General features: G+C 49.4%; 1 protein-coding gene and 1 pseudogene across 5 annotated transcripts in view; one reads left to right on the top strand and one right to left on the bottom strand.

Annotated features, from left to right (window-relative positions):
- Window positions 1-16,852, bottom strand: part of GSN (gelsolin) — a 66,688-nt gene extending 49,836 nt beyond the window's left edge. For 3 of the 5 annotated variants that reach the window (XM_039474705.2, XM_039474706.2, XM_039474707.2), the window contains exons 1-2: window positions 16,765-16,852; window positions 2,334-2,426 (exon numbers count right to left, since the gene is read on the bottom strand). The gene's annotated coding sequence lies outside the window, so the exon portion shown is untranslated. Of the gene's footprint in view, window positions 1-2,333; window positions 2,430-16,764 lie in introns of those variants that run through there. The other 2 variants (XM_039474708.2, XM_074395270.1) reach the window with 2 other exon arrangements.
- Window positions 1,845-2,337, top strand: LOC101039133 (putative uncharacterized protein GSN-AS1; annotated as a pseudogene).
- Window positions 16,853-17,388: the final 536 nt, after the last annotated feature.

Raw genomic sequence — 17,388 nt, 5'->3', positions numbered from 1 at the left:
CTCCTCAAGGACTCCTCACACTAAAGCCTTGCCCAGGCTGCCACTCTGCCTGGAGGGCTCCTTCGTTCCCTGCTTACTCAGCCACCTCCCTCCCTCCCTCCTTCAGGTCTCACTTTTTGAGGTGGGGGGGTTTCCCTGATCTGTCCAGATAAGACCTCACCACTCCCACACAATCTCACACGCTCCTATAACCCATCATTTCCTTCACAGCAAGAATTAATCTTTGGTGTAAACAACGATCTACAGGAAGACCCATGAGGAATGGGAAAGTCTTGTTTTTGCTGATTCTCCAACACCCAGGTCAGAGCCTAAATATCTCTCAAATGAATGAATATATGAATGAATGAATGAACCTATATACATAAATCAAGACAAGAAGGTGGGCAGAATCCTAGGGAACACTGACATAGAAAAAACAGGGCCCTGGGCTGGGCACAGTGGCTCACACCTGTAATCCCAACACTTTGGAAGGCCAAGGCTGGTGGATCACTTGAGGTCAGGAGTTCAAGACCAGCCTGGCCGACATGGTGAAACCCCATTCTACTAAAAACACAAAAGTTAGCCGGGTGTGGTGGCACATGCCTGTAGTCCCAGCTACTCGAGAGGCTGAGGCAGGAGAATCGCTTATATCTGGGAGGAGGAGGTTGTATGTGGCGAGATCGTGCCACTGCCCTCCACCTGGGAACCACGGCAAGAATCCGTCTAAGAAAAAAAAGAAAGAGAAAGAAAAACAGAACCCTAACTAAGAAAGTCAGAGAGGAAGAAATAAACCAGACAGTTCAGCTTCCCAGAAGCAAAAGGAGGGAGTTCCTAGCAATGCACTAGAGACTAGTACATGGAGTCCTGAGGAAAGAGCCCTGGATTGGACATGGAGGAGGTCACTGGGGCCTCCCTGATTGAACCAAAGTTTCCATGGCAGTGGGTACAGGGCTGATACCCTGCCAGGGGCAGAGGAGCAAACAAGGGTGAACAAGCAAAGCTCTCAAGCAACAGGTGCCCAGCTGGGCCTGCACCAGCCTGACCCTGCAGGGTCTGCGGAAGACAGGGCCCCTGTGTCACGGTTACCAAAAGCACCAACGCAGCATAACATTCTTTTTCTTGATAGATCACTTTGAGGCATTGGCTTTGGGAGCTGTCTGGGCTCAGTCTCAAAGGCAGGCGCATCAGAGCGAAGACCCGGCCCTCAATTCCTCCCATTAGGGCAGCATGGGGGCCACCCCTTTGTCTGCAGAACCTCTGGGTAGTGGCTGATGAGGCAACTACCTTTCGGGGCCCAGCAGGCCTTTTAGGAATCCCTGGCTTTTGGGGCACAACCTCCTGGGGACTATCAAAAATATCAAAAAGGCCTTTCACCTGAGCTTTGGGAAAGAGGAACAGCTCAGGCTGTGGTCGGCTTGCGTCACCACCTGGAAGCCAGCTGGGCCACAGCAGATGTGCAAGTCCTGTATGCATTCATCTCCTTTCGGCAGAAAAGGGATGGCGTGGGCTGGAGGGGTGTTTCCTAGGTCCTTGCACAATGGCTAATTAGAAATTCACTTCTGTTTGGGTACTGGAAGCTGGGTAATTCCCCCTAGTAGTGATCCTTCCTGTTTCACTGCTCACAAAGCCCTTTGGCTTCTACGAACTCATTGGGTCCACATGGCAGCTTTGTTAGGTGGGTAGGGGGAGACCAAGGCATCTGTCTCACAGGTGGAGAAACTGAGGCTGAAGCTGGGAGGTGAGCCAGTCTCCTGGCTTCCAGCCCAGGACTCTGCACTCCACCCCAACCTCCCCGCCTACTTCAGCAGGTCGCCTGTGAATCTGATAGTCAGGTGGGCCCCACCTAGCCAGCCGGCCCCGCGGGCATGACTCATCATCGCCTTCCCCATGACTCACACATCTCAGGTGCTCCTCCTCTGGCCAACAAGTCTGGAGACCTGGCAAATGGACTCCCCTTTTTCTCACCTCTCCAAAGCCTCTGGGGAGAATCCCTGCACCTCCTCTTCATGGGGACTCTACCCTTCTAGAGAAGAGCCACCAAGGTCTTGAGAGGGAAAGCAACTCTCCTAAAGTCACACAGCAAGCAAGCAGCACAGCCAGGGTGGGAGCCAGGCATCCAGCACTGCGCCCAGTCCCTGCCTCCTGCCCACAAGACCACCCTCGCCCGGCCTCCCTCTCAAGGGTAGGCGAGGAGCAGAGATGCGCTCTGAGCCTTATTAGGAAGACCTCAGGGACTCCCACTGAATCCACTGCCGCTACAGCAGCTGCTTTCACTACTGACGGCCCCTCCAGCCTTCCCTGGGTAGCCAGAGCTGGGTTTAAGAGAAGGACGGTGTCTGCATTGCTCTACCTACCTAACACGGCTGTGCAGGGTGAAGAGGGCTGCTCTGTGGGATGGCACCAGGACCAAGGCCGAAGCGCAGGACAAAGGGAGCTATGAGCACCACCTGTAAACAAAGGGTGCAAGAATGTCAGCCTCAGGGGCAGTTCAAGGTCATCTGGTCAAATCTCCATTTGATGTTCCAACTCCCTTCTTCCCCTCCACCAGGGGTCACACAATCACCACTTGCACACATCCAGCAACGGGGCACTCACTGCCTGCCGAGGCTGCAAGACTTGCTGTTGGGGAGTTTGACTGAGTAAAAGAATTACTCGTAGGATGCACTCAGATCTCTCTCTTCTGATGCCTTGCACCTGCTGGCACTAGCTCTGCCTCCTCCTGGGTCAGCCAGAACAAGTCTGTCCCCCTCATTCCTGAGGGCTCTCTGGAGATTGGAAGGCAGTGATCCTGGGCCCCTCAAGTCTTCTACAAATTGTGCACTCCCTTTCCTCTAGCTCTTCCTCAAACTGGAGACCAGGGTTTCCAGTTTGCTCACCCTGTTCCCTGATCTGTTCCAGATGAACCCTGTCCCTACGGACAGCGCAAGACCCAGAATTAGACAATTAGACAAGCTCTACTCAGAGCAGGACTATCACTTCCTTCATTAGAGATATCATGCTTCTATTAATCAAGCCTAAAATCCCATTCGAATTTAGGGCAGCCCTACTGCATGGCTGAATTCAGTTTACAGTCAACCTCAGGGCTTTAGGACTCTGGAGTTTTATAAACTGGCCCCTCACTTAACTGTGTAACTTGAGCAAGCTGCATCACTTCCCTGAGCCTCAGTTGCCTTTTCTGTTCAAGAGGGATAATATTAGAACCCTACAATGAGATAAAACATGTTCAGGGTTTTGCACAAGGCATATGTTTACTCTGATTATTACTCTGATGATTAATAATTAAATTTCTATGTCTTTTGCCTACAAATTGTATCTTTCTCATCCTGCACATGAGCGGTGTGGGGACCCATGACTGTTGATATGTCACTTTCTCAGCTCTACGCCTCAGCATTGCTCTATTATTGTTCTACTGCACTATTGCTGAGCAAGACTGCACTATCAGTGTTTAGTGATAGGACTTTCTCTCCCTCTAGGCTGTAAGCTCCTTGGAGGCAAGGATTCTGCCTGCGTTACCTCTGAAGCTTCGGCATGTCACACGCCCTGCCAATGTCAGGACTTGTGGACATATGCTAGATGCATGGGTGAAGGACCATTCCACATCAGCCTGCCGGGGAGTACACAGCTCAGTCCTCCCCGCTTTCAGGGACAACTTGGATCTTTACCCTTCCTCATCACCAAGAATTCCAGTCATCTCCATTCAGAGGGCAGCTGAGCAAACTGGCTCCTGCCAACACTGGAAAATGTCTCTGCTGAAACCAGCTTCCCCCAGCCAAGGAGAGAGTCCAAGATCCCAAAAAGGAGCAGGGCCAGGCAGGCTCCTGGGATTAAGACACAAACAAGCCCTGTTCTCAGGCCGACAATAAATGGTCCAGACAGCCCTGATGACTTGTGCATTGTGACTGACACGGGGCACGGCCACGGAACTGGAGTCACAGTGCCCAAAACCAGAGGTGTCAGAGGCCAGACACATATCTGGGCGGCAGGGCCCGGTGCTGAAGGGCACTTCCATTGGCCTTTCTCAAAGTCTATGGCAGAAACTTCCTGGTTCCAAGGGATAGGTCAAAGCAGAGTTGGGTTTTGTTGTTCCTGCCAATGACTAATGATCTCCTGCACTCTGTCAACTCTGTGTGAGGATGAGCCTTTTGAATCCAGCCCCCCTTCTGTCTACACAGCCCAAATTGCACTCTCATCCGCAAATGCACATGGTGGTGCTGCATCTGTTCCCAAATGCAACCTGCTCCTCCCAATGTACCTCATCTCAGCAAACAGCACTACCATCCACCATCCACCCAGTGGACCAGTCCAGACACCAGGCCCTCACCCACCTCAACACGCCACCCCACCCCTTTTGATCTGTCACTCTCTCCTCCAGTGTATCACCATGCCTGGCTAGATCAACCCCCCAACTGCCTCCAGAATGTCCCTCCTTTCCCCCCCAATTTCAACATCTTGGTCCATAGCCCCATCAACTCTCGCCTGAATGGGCAGAACCTACCTAACGGGTCCTCCTGCGTCCTCTCCCTCCTACAATGCATCCTCCTTAGAGCACGCCCAGACCATGCCACTCCTCTGCCCAGACTCTACCATGGCTCCACTATGGCCCCAGATAAAGTCCAAGATCCTTAACAAACCTCTCCACATTCTTCATGACCTGTCCCCTTCAACTCCTTGAGCCTCGGCCCTCATGGCTTTCTGGCTCCAGCCACATGCAACAGCACTCTGTTCCTGAGTCCTCCCTGTAGGGTTTGCACAGACTTCCACACCCGCCAGTCTGCCCAGTCACATTCTACTCTAACAGTCCCTTTGCAAGTCAGCCTCCCCAGTTAGACGAAGGTTTGCTCCTGTGTATCCCAGAGCCTGGCCTAGGGCTGGGACCACACAGCTCAAAAGTTACCAAATTAGGAAACTATGACTCCCATGTGTGCACACGTGTGTAACACATAGGCACACGTGCGCACACACATTCGCAGAGCCGGCAAAGAGTGCAGATGCTGCCACCTATGGGTAAGAAAAGCATTACACGCTCCCTGAGACTCAGACACCCAGGAGCCTCAGAGTTTCCAAACTCAGCCGTGTTTAGAATCAGCCCCAGCTAATTCCAAGTTGGTCTGTTTTCCATTTTGAACCTTAAGGCTGTAGCAACTTAAAAACAAAGTCAGCAAACCACTGACTCTAGTCCGTCGCCCCCACAGTCCAGATGGAGCCATAAAGAGAAAGGTTCCATTCCAGCACTCACAATCCCAGCCCGAGGCTCTCACTCCGTGCCTGTCTGCTGAATCATATCTTAGAGCACAGGAACAGAAGACGCCTTCTAATAGTCTCAGCTGTGGAAAGGCCGGTCTCTGGGGAGAGAGCTCGTCCGGTGAAAATGTGCAAGGCACCACAGAACCCCATCTGTCTAGGTGGCTAAAAAGGAGCTTTCTGCTCTGGGGGTGGGATTGGGGGAGGCTGGAGCAGAGTATTTTTCTCTCCTAAAGGACTGCTCCCAGTTTGTTGGGAGGGCCTTCAGATTTGATGGGAGTGATGTGATATCTGTCCATTAATGCCGTAAGGGTTCAAATGGCCACCCCTAATAACAATAGTTAGCATTTTCTCTGCACCTTCCAAGCGTTAAACTCTACAGGCATCATGTCTCAGCCTCACAATAACTCTACCAGGCAGATATCTTTGTCCCCATTTTGCGCAACAGGGACACAAGCTCAGAGAGGTGAAGCAATGTGCTCAGGGTCACACAGCTAAGACATCTGGGCGGTTTCCACCAATGCAGGCTGCCTGCCCTGTGTCTTGACCTCAATATATTTCAAAGCTATAAGGCTAGGCCTCTTGCTCACCAGAAAAAGAAAAAAAAAACAACAACAACAACAAACCACAAAGCTTTGGGTACTCTAGACCACAGGTCAGCAAACTTCTTCTGTAAAAGACCAGACCGTAAATATTTTAGGTGTTATATGCCACACACCCTCTCTGTTGCATATTCTTCCTTGTTTGTTTGGTGATAGTGTTTTTTAACAATCTTTAAAACTATAAAACTATCCCTAGCTCAGAGGCATACAAAAGCAGACTAGGGCCTCCCCAGGGCTGTAGTTTGAATCCGTAGATACAGAGAGAATAATGTTTATCACCTCAAGTATAAAAACTTCCGGTGAAAAAGTTTATCAAATGCTGGCTGTGTTTCTCCCTCTTCCAATGGCTTTCTACTGAGTCATTATCTCCTAAAGAAGGACCCTATTTTGCTTCACAATTAAGCAGCAAATTATTTCAAGGACTGTTCAGAGTCCAGAAACTCATAGCTGTGGACAAAATAGATAGGTAAGTCAGATATCAAAGATAAGACATTTAAAAGATCTGGGCTCTTGGCTGGGTGTGCTGGCCTGTAATCCCAGCACTTTGGGAGGCCAAGGCAGGTGGATCACGAGGTCAAGAGCTCAAAACCATCCTGGTCCACATAGTGAAACCCCGTCTCTACTAAAAATACAAAAATTAGCTGGGCATGGTGGCGCGTGTTTGTAGTCCCAGCTACTTGGGAGGCTGAGGCAGGAGAATTGCTTGAACCACCAGGAGGCAGAGGTTGCAGTGAGCCGAGACTTGCACTCAAGGCTTGGTGACAAGAGCAAAACTCCATCTCAAAAGAAAAAAAAGATCTGGGCTCCCTAGGCTGGACCCTGTTACTGTCACTAGCTCTTTAGCCCCGAACAAGGGACTTGCCTCTTAAGTCCCTTATCTCATAAGTATTAATTCTATATTAGTAACAGATTGATTTCAAATCTTAGAACTGAAAGTATGATCCCTGGACCGGCTAAATCTCCATCACTAGAAGTGCAGAGCCTCAGGCCCTACCCCAGACTTGCTGAACCAGAATCTGCATTTTAACAAAAGCCTCAGGTGACCTTAGAATGCTCTAGAACAGGCGTCCCCAAACTTTTTACACAGGGGGCCAGTTCACTGTCCCTCAGACCGTTGGAGGGCCGCCACATACTGTGCTCCTCTCACTAACCACCAATGAAAGAGGTGCCTCTTCCTGAAGTGCGGCGGGGGGCCAGATAAATGGCCTCAGAGGGCCGCATGTGGCCCGCGGGCCGTAGTTTGGGGATGCCTGCTCTAGAACATCTTTTTTGTCCAGCTGAAACACAGTTCACAAAATCTTTGTTAGCAATGAGGAGAAAAAGGGTCTAAAGACATCTTTCACGATGTCATGGTGTTAAGTCTCTGACCAAACACGTGTACCAGTGACCCCATAAAGCATTCTACTCTAGGACCAATTGACAGACCAAGCTCTACCACTGGATCTTAAAATAAAACCTTAACGAGGTGGAAAGTAGACCTAGGGGAACAGGAGAAGGTGCTATTCCCCATATCATGGAGTGTGGGGAGGGAAAACAGGTTAGAGAGGGAAATAACTTACCCAAGACCACACAGCCAAGACAAACTAGGGGTATGACCACCACCAGGTTTCTTCATCTTCCTTAGTCAGGCCTTAGGTTTAATGATAACTGAAATCATTTTGGTTTGGTAGAGTAGCAATCAGAGGGCTTGCTGTTTGCTTTGGGAAATTCACTTGCTCTCTCAGGGCACAATTATGTGTAGCCACGAAGTGAGGGCTTAGAGCCAGTGATTCCTAAAGCCTTGCTATCAAGGCTGGAAAGTTTTGAGATGAGGAGGCAGTCCGGAGGCGTGCCCTATGCCAAGGGTCACCACAGTCACACCAGAGTCTCTGGGGATAGGACCATACAGCAAGTCCTTCAGTCATTTGTGTGGAGGCTGAGGAGGGGCCTGGAGTGAGTGCAAGCCATGCACCCCCAGGTCACCACAGGGTGGCACAGATGCTAAGAATGTAGCCCATTTTATAGATGAGGAAAATAGGTCCTTGCGAGGGGCTAGGGCTTCTTACCAAAGCAAAGAATTCTTCCCTTCAGCTGACAACCGTGCAAGGGTACCCTCTATTCAGAAAAGCTAACATATGAACACACAGATGTGTGCAAATGGTTGATCTGGAAATAATCAGGCTCTTTATAAATAGTGCATTCTGTTTTACAAACAGATTCACTACAAACAGTATTCATTCTGGGCTTTGACCGCAAGACTTCCAGTGCAGTGCTTCTGACACTTGAATTTGCACAAGAATTCCACGGGGATCTTGTGAAAATGCAGATTTGGATTCAGTAGGCCCAAAGTGGGTAGGGTTGCCAGATAAAACACAAGATGCCCAGTTAAATCTAAACATCGGAAAGACGATAAAATGCCTTGGTATAATTATGCCCCAAACATTCCAGGGGGCATACTCATGCCTAACTGGCACTCTGTTTTTTATTTGCTAAATAAGGCAACCCTAAAGGTGGAGCCTGAAATTCCACATTTCTGAATAGCTCAAAGATGAAGCCTTAGTGCATTTAAAATGCAATTTACATCCATGAAAACTATATTTTATGCAACCATGAATTTTATGGTCTTTTTTTTAATACCACTGAACAAGCTAGGCAGGGAGCACCCTTCCAAAACAGCACAGAAAGAATTCTGGCTGCCATTGGAACTGGAAACTTGCTTTCCAAGAGAAACAGTACTGTGGTGGGAGGGGCAGTGGGAGAAGAAGGGGTACAGGCTAGCCCACAAAAGCCTGTTTTACCTCTGTTCTGAATAACATGTTCCATTGGACTACCACTTCCTGAACTGAAGCTCAGGACACCAAGAAATATGGCCATTTCTTTGCTGAGTCCATGAAATGGGAATGATCTGTCCCTACCTGCTTCCTTCCCAGGGCTCTCTGGAGTCAGATGAGCTTATACAAATTCCCAGCACCCACATGATTACACTGGCCAAGCACAGTGTTAGGTACTTTGCAGCATTCTGTGAAGTGGGTGTTGAAGCCACAGCTGAGAAGCTCAGTTAGGTGATGTCCTCAAGGTCTTATGGCAAGCGCAAAACAAAACCTGGAAGGAGAACCAAGTTCTCTCTGCTTCTTTGGCCTGGGAGTATAACTTGTTATCCTTTATTGCTGCGAATTGTGCAAGTGTATTTGCCAAACGAATGAATGAAATGCGATGTTTCGGGAAAATGGTCCCTGTACTCTCTCACAGGACAGCTAAGCTGTTTATAACCAACTTCAGATCGTCCTAAAGAACGCTGACACTCTCACGGACAGCTGGTAGGAATAAGAACTACTGTAAACTTTATGAGCAGAAATTTGGCAAAACTCAGCATGACACAGATTCTTTGCTCAGCCAAACTTTAGCCAGGCTTCTGAACCCTCTCCTCGGCCCAACTGTGTACTTCCTTGTAAAATCCAGTTTTAGCAAAAGAACCCTGCTAAGTTCGTTTAGCCAGAGCACCTTATCCTTAATATCTGATCAGGCTCCTCATCCTTCACCATCCCCCCAGTGATGTTTGAATCACCCTGGTTTGTCTTCATCAGTAATTTTGTTGGGTCAGTTTAGCAAAAATATCCCTTATTTCTGAGTTTCCTCTTAGTAATTTTCCATCCACTGACCCCCTACCCTGCTCCGTGGCTATCAATTCCCACTTGCCCATGTTGTGTTAGGAGTTGAGCTCAAACTCTCTCCCTCACTGTTGGCCCCTGTTGCAGTGGTTCCTATACCCAAGGTGATGGTCCTGAATAAAGATTTCCTCATTGTGTTTTAACAAGCATCACTGAATTTTTTTTTAACAAGAAAAAGCTATAAAACGTGTGATTTTGATCCAGGAACTCTATTTCTAGGGTTCTCTTCTAGGAAATAATAAAAGAAGAACACACAAAAAAATTATGCACTAGGTTGTTCATTGCAGTGTTGTTTATAAACAGCCCATATGTTTAATAATTAAGAATCATTGGCCAGGCACAATGGCTCACATCTGTAATCCCAGCACTTTGGAAGGCCAAGGCTGGCAGATCACGAGGTCAATAGATCGAGACCATCCTGCCCAACGTGGTGAAAGCCCATCTCTACTAAAAATACAAAAATTAGCTGGGCATGGTGGCACATGGCTATAGTCCCAGCTACTTGGGAGGCTGAGGCAGGAGAATTGCTTGGACCCGGGAGGTGGAGGTTATGGTGAGCAGAGATTGTGCCATTGCACTCCAACCTGGCTACAGAGAGAGACTCTGTCTCAAAATAATAATACTAATAATACTGCTACTAAAATAATAATTAAGGATGGTTAAGGAAACATGGTATATGTATACCAAAGACAGAATAATAGAAAGTGACAAAAACTTGGGTGGGCATTTATTTCGACCATAACAAAAAAAGTAAGAGGCAAGTCCCTCGTTCAGGGCAAAAGAGCCAGTGACAGTAACAGAATCCAGCCTGGAGCCCTGTTTAGATTCTAGAAACTCATAGATGTCTATTTTATCCACAGCTATGAGTTTCTATAATCTGAACAGCCTTTGAAATACTTTGCTGTTTAATTGTGAAGCAAAGTAGGGTCCTCTAGGAGAGAGTGACTCAGTAGAAAGCCATTGGAAGGGGGAGGAATACAGCTAGCATTTGCTAAATCCTTTTGCCAGAAGTTTTTATACTTGAGATGATAAATATTATTCTCTCTGTATCTATGCATGCAAACTACAGCTCTGGGGAGCCCCAGCCTTGCTTCTTTGGGGTGATCTTGGGTAAATCCTGTCTCTCTGAGCCTTTTTTTTTTTTATAAATAAAAAGCATTATTTCATTTTTTTAATCCCCTGGACTATGGAATAAAATATTTAAATTGGAATAAACATTTATCTACTTAGATATAGTATGCTTTTAAAACTTTTAAAAATTACATTTTAAAAGAATCCTTAATGACATGAGAAAAATACTTATGATATAACGCTGAGAAAAAACAGAGACGCAGAATAGAAAATTATAAATACAGGATGACCACAGTTGTGTGGGGGTAAAAAAAAATGCACTGAAAATATCAGGAAGGAAAGGCACCCAGATGTTGGCAGCGATTTTCTCTAGTTAGTTACGAACACTCCTTTTTTTATACATACTTTTTAAATTTTCTACAAGTGTCATTGAAATAACAAAGGTGGCGGGGGAAAGTCCTTGGAGGTCGGGAGAAAAAAGTACATATGCCACCCATACCATCAACACACACCCAAAAATTTAACTAATATTTACTTAGTTCGCACCAAAAACCCAGCCCAGCCACAGCCTCTGTAGCAGGGAAATTAAGGGCCAAGCCCCACCCTGAAGGCTCACATATATAGAATATATATACTTTGCTTGGCAAATAACTCTGGCCCAGATGATATTCTTATTAAGGTTGGAAAGTAACAGGACTGTTTGCTTAGCCAGCTCCGCAGAATAAATGAATCCACTCCCACTGGTGTGACCCCTTCACTGGAGTTCCCTGCGAGGCTCCATGGCTTAGAGCCTTTCTGGATCACTCTTGGGAAGAGTCAATTTCAGGGATACTTTATAGCCCAGGAGGAAAACTGTTCTCATCCCTTAACCCAGGCACTGAATGCAAGAGGTACAGAGGCTCTCTGTAAGGCAGAGCAAGCAAGGGGCCAGGGAGGAGCAGGAGGGCCTGGGAAGGAACCTGACAGACCTTGTGTGGCCCCTGGGGACCCCTGGGCAAGGGAGCTCATGCCTCCAGGCCTGAGTTTCCTCATTGGTAAAGGGGTCACATAATGATAACCCCAGGACTATTGTGAGACTCAAAGAAGAGAACGTAAGTCCTTTCATTGTTCTAAGTCTCAGTTTCCTCATCTGTAAAATGGAGTCAGTATCTCTCCCCCGTAGACCTGTTAAAAGATTAAGACAATGAAAGCAAAAGGTGAACATACATAGTAAGTGTGTTACATATGGTGGCCATTACTATTGCTGCTTGTAGAGTGGGTAGTGGGATACCTAAATGACTCTTAGGCCTCAACTTCCTTATTTGCAAAATGGGGCAATCAATTCAGTCTGAAAGGTTATATTGAAGAACAGTAGCTGAGCCACCAGCTGCACCACTGTGGGTTCACTTTGTGTCTCAGACATGCTGGGCCCAAGTTCATGTGGGGAGCACAAAGCCCTCCAACTCAGGTGCCAGCAGAGCTGGGACAGCTGACATGCTGTCCATACCACAGTGCAGAGTGGACACTGAGGCCCAGAGAAAGGCATGCATTAGCCCAAGTCATCCGGCACTTTGCCAGTGGCAAAGCCAGGATCCAAGCCCAGGCTTTCAGCTGCCCACCCTTGCCCACAACACCCACTGCTTTTCTCTGCTCTGTTCTTAAATTGCTGATGTGGTCCCAGGCAGGGCAGACGAGAGCAGGCAGGCAGAGGAGGGAAAGAGGGGGAGGGGAAGCTGGCCAGCAGCAGGAACCGAGCCTGCCTGTGGTCTCCAACTTCACAAACCACATCAGGCTGAAATATGACACACACTCACTCAGTTGAAAGCGAGGAGATATTTTTACTTAACATCCCCCTGCTGCTTAAACACTGGTCTCTTTTTTTCCCCTCCTCCCAAGAATGCATAACCCCTGGGACATGCCTTTCTCTGCTTCTGCTGGCATTTTCTCAGGGAATTACAAAGGAGCAGGAGGGTGCCCACTTTTCCTGGCTTCACCAGATAGATTTCCAAAGCACGGGCTTGACCGATGAAAAGCAGGGACCAGGCCTGGCTGGGCTCTCACCTCACCACATGACCTTGCTGGGCAAGTCCTATGTCCTCTTGGAGACTTGATTCCCTGAAATGGAGGGGAAACTGACCTACACTCGAGGGTCCTGTGGGTGGTACAGGAGAGTATGAGTTTACACACAGCCCTGGGAGGCCCCTCCAGGCCTCCCTGCTACAGGGCTGAGCTCTCCAAGCTCTACAAAGCGACTCCCACCTCTCATAACAGCATAACAAATTCCCTTACCAGTTCTCCTAATGCCAGAACTAGAAAGAACTTTCAAGAGAATGTTTAGTGCCATAGTTAAGAGCTATGACTCTGTCGTCAGACCTCTGGACTCCTGGCACCATTACCCAATAGCCACACAACCCAGAGCACGTTACTTAGCCTAAGACTCAGTTTCCTCAACTGTAAAAGAGAATACGAGTATCTTCCTCAGAGGAATGGTTGCAAGGAGTCAATGAAGTGATTAATGTTCCAGTGCTTTCTATATTAAAAGATAGCTTTTTTTTTTTATTTTCTTTTTTGTTTTGAGACAGTCTTTCTCTCTCACCAGGCTGGAGTGCAATGGCATGATCTTGACTCACTCTAACCTCCACCTCCAGGGTTTAAGCAATTCTCATGCCTCAGCCTCCTGAGTAGCTGGGATTACAGGTGCATGCCACCACGTCTGGCTAATTTTTGTATTTTTAGTGGAGATGAGGTTTCACCATGTTGACTAGGCTGCTCTCAAACTCCTGGCTTAAGACATCCACCCAGCTCGGCCTCCCAAAGTGCTGGAATTGTAGGTGTGAGCCACAATGTCCAGTTAAAAGATAGCTTTTTATTATTATCATGCAAACCAACATCTCTCCATTGTACAGATGAGGAAACTGAGGCTTGGAGAGAGAGAAAATTTTCCCAAGATCACCAAAAGAACCAAGACTGGGGCTCCACTTCCAAGTCAGTGCTTCTAATTTCTCTCATACCTGTGGTCTCTGATAAGCAAATATACACACTCAGAGGCTGTAGACATAAGCTCTAAAAGTTTTCTTGAAGAAAACCAGAGATCGATGCCTCAGCAAAGTGCCACAGACCAAGCAGAAACCATCTCTATCACCCACATCACAAAAGACCCAAACTGTTCACATGGAGTAGGGGAAAGTGATCCACTGTCACTGGATGGCTAAGAGTGAAGGCAATCGCGGCCGGGCGCGGTGGCTCAAGCCTGTAATCCCAGCACTTTGGGAGGCCGAGGTGGGTGGATCACAAGGTCGAGAGATCGAGACCATCCTGGTCAACATGGTGAAACCCCGTCTCTACTAAAAATACAAAAAAGTTAGCTGGGCGTGGTGGTGCATGCCTGTAATCCCAGCTACTCAGGAGGCTGAGGCAGGAGAATTGCCTGAACCCAGGAGGCGGAGGTTGCGGTGAGCCAAGATCGTGCCATTGCACTCCAGGCTGGGTAACAAGAGCGAAACTCCGTCTCAAAAAAAAAAAAAAAAAAAAAAAAAAAAAAAAAAAAAAAAAAAAGAGTGAAGGCAATCAATCAACATGTTTGGCAGAAGTGCACACACCACTGTTAACAGCGGCAACCTCTAGGGAAAGAAGAGGGCTTGGAGGGATTTATGTTTGATTTTTTTTTTTTTTTTTTTTTTTTTTTTTGAGGTGGAGTCTTGCTCTGTCACCCAGGCTGGCGTGCAGTGGCAAGATCTCGGCTCACTGCAACCTCTGCCTCCCAGGTTCAAGCGAATCTCCTGTCTCAGCCTCCCAAAGTGCTCAGATTATAGGCGTGCACCACTGTACCCAGCCCGATTTATGTTTGAATCTTTAACTTTTTTGTTTGTTTGTTTTAAAACTCATAAAAAAGAAAAAAAAATTACAATGCTGAATGCTTTAGCAGCCTTCTCCAGGTAGGTATAGCCTGCTGCCTGCTTTTAGATGAAATTTATAGCAGGTTCTGAAACCTTCAGCTGGGCTTCCAGAATCTGCCGTACTGACCCATCCCAGTGGCCACTGCTGTAGTCCAGACCTGCATTCTGCTTCACTTGACTCATGCGACAGCCTCCTCAGGGTCTTCCCGCCTCCAGATTAGCCCCATCCAAAGCATCCCCTACATCAGCCACTCAGAATAATGAGTTTTTTTAAAAAAATCACTGCCCTGTCAAAACCTTTTCTCATCTCTTCATTGCCTTCAGGATCCAAACCCTTAGCTTATCATCTAGTTCCATCTTCATTTAGAGTCTCAACTCCCACCACTCTGCCCTTCTCCCATCCTCCATTCCGGCCACACGGATGGCTCAGAAAACCTCAGTCCCTTTGTACAAGTGGTTCCTGCTGCTTAGAATGTCTTTCCCCCCAATTCCCGTTTCCCCTGGTAAATGATTACTCATTGCTGAGGTCTGGCTCACCCAGACAAAATTAGTCACCCTTCTTGCAGGCTGAAGTCCCTCTTAAAATATGACACGAATGTGCCAACAACTATAGATGGGAAGCATCTTGAGGACGGAGCACTCCGTGCTCTTCTGAAGCTCTTGGGCCCCTCACAGGATACCGCACAGAATGAGTGCTGAATGGAGCGAGGGGAAGAGGAAGGAAATCCCATGCCAGGCAAACCCTGCAGCCACCCCTCTTGGGAGCAGCCTGTTTCCCAGCTCACGTTAGTCCCTAATAAAAAAGACTATGGAAAATTCTGGAGTAAAGTTCCCTTCCCTGATTCACATGGAAACCTTCTTTGCTGCTGTGTTAACTCACCGAGTGCCAACCCAAGCTCCCCCAGCTGTTTACGATTTCCCTAGCATTTATAAATAGCAAGGCCCCAGAAAGAAAAATGGAGTTTCAAAGGAGCTGAAAGCAGATGGTTCCCACCCCCATCCTTCCTCCTCTGCTTCCAAGCCTCTCCCAGTTAAAAGCCCCAAGAAACAGCGACCAGCACTCTCAAACGCGTATGCATGAAGGGAAGTGCTTAGCTCTTTAGTGAATGGAACATCCAAGAAGGAGGCAAAGTCCCCCGCCGAAAGGAGTCTGCAAAGGGCAGATTGGAATTGGGGCCCAGCCCTACCCTGCCTCGCTGTGTGACAATGAGCCCATCATAAACTCTCTGGGTCCTTGACTTTTCTCAACCGTGAAATGGGGGTGGGGTAAGATTCTAGCAAGCTGTGGTCACTGTAAAATGCAAAGCAGTGAGAGGTCTGGTGCCCTGCTCAGAAATGTGGTCCTGGGAGAACAGGACACACAGGATTAAGTCCCCAGAGGCCAAACAAAAGCGGGAGGCACCTCCCCAGAGGCCCCCGCCTTCCACAAAGTCCAATTACCCTCAGGACAGTCCAGAATGAGTTCTGGGTGTTTTAAAGATCCCTTCCATGCTCTGAGGAGGGTGTGAGGACAGGACAAAGCTGCAGCTGTCTGGGCAGACGAGGGGCAGAAAGCCAATGTCTCCTCCTCATTCACACCCCCAGTCCCCAGCCTTCCAAGGACTGGGGCTTTTCCCTGCGCACTACCCAGACCATCCAGCCTACGCTGGACCAGAGGAAGTTGCTGTTATTTAGGTTTTGGGGGGTTGGACACCAGAAGACGGGGGGTCTCAGGGAAAAAGGGTTCCAATCACTGTCTTCAACTCTGCAAGAAGCTTCCGTGTGAGTCAGGGAAGGGAACACCGGGCAGGGCCGGGGAGGAGCCAGCACCTACAGGTAGCGGGCGTCCACAGGTTGCAGACAGTACAAGGAAGCACTTTCTAACAGTCCCGGCCCCAGAAAGAGGAAGGAGCCGGAGAGGAGAGCAAGGCACAGGTATCGCCCAGGAGGCATGGGTCCTCTGAGCGGACTCCCCAGCGGGGTCACCGCCCAGACCATGGCTGGTGACCCCCTGCATGCCCGGGCCAGACACCCCAAGTGTCGGGTGACCCCCGGGCCAGTTCTCCCATCCCGGGGGCGGGGTCGAGGTTATGAGCTCAGGTGCCAGCAGCACAGCGGGATCACGGGGTGGAGGCCTGGCCCCTCTCCTCTCCTGCTCGGGCGTCTCCCCACACCCTCGCTCCCATCCACACCCTTTGTACCCTGGAAGACCGGCAAAGTGAGCCAGGAAGCCCTTTTCCAGCGATGCCCCCGCGGCCAGGCCGAGCTCCAGACGCGGGCGACCTCGGACAGGGAGGGAAGGGAGAGGAAGGACTCAAATCAGCCCGGGACCCCCAGATGCCCGGGGCCGGGGCCGCCTGCCTCTCCTACCTGCTGCTGCGGCGCTGGCGACGGCGGCTGCTGGGTCCAGCTGTGCTCAGCTGGTTCCGGGCGGCGGGGCGGGGGCGCTGCGGTGAGCGCGGCCCGGGTGGGCAGGGCGCGGGCGGGAGCCGCCCTCGGGGCGGGGCGGCCGGGCCGGCGGGTGGGGGAGGAGCGCAAGGCCCTCCGGTCGGCTGCAGGGCGGGTGGCTCCAGGCTCGCAGTCATCCAGGGCGACCCCTCGCTTCACCCCGGCAGCAAGGCGCCAAGCTCCCCGCTTTCCCCTGGAGGAAACTGAGGCCCGGAGCACGGACAGGATATCTGAAGAGGCCTAGGGTGGTGGAGGAGACCCAGGGCAGCTCCTGAGCTGGGCTGGGGCCAAAGAGCTCAAATGGGGCGGGCAACGAGCAATGCTCAACGAGCACCGGCGGAGGCAGGTTTCAGCCCCGGAGAGGACGGACTTCTGAAGGCAAAGCCCTCGGAGGGTGACATAGGCTGCCCGCCAAGCAGGGGAGCTTCCCTCCCATGAAAGGGAATAAAGAGGAAGAGCGATTCCCGATTCATTCCAAATGAAGTAACGAGAAATGCCAAGTACATCTCTGGTCCTTAAAGTGGACCACTAAGCAGGCGCCTTGGA

This window comes from Saimiri boliviensis, chromosome 2, assembly GCF_048565385.1.
Source record: "Saimiri boliviensis isolate mSaiBol1 chromosome 2, mSaiBol1.pri, whole genome shotgun sequence".
In the NCBI taxonomy this organism is placed as follows: domain Eukaryota; kingdom Metazoa; phylum Chordata; class Mammalia; order Primates; family Cebidae; genus Saimiri; species Saimiri boliviensis.
Note: the sequence above shows the minus strand (reverse complement) of the source record. Positions and strands in the feature narration are given on the sequence as shown.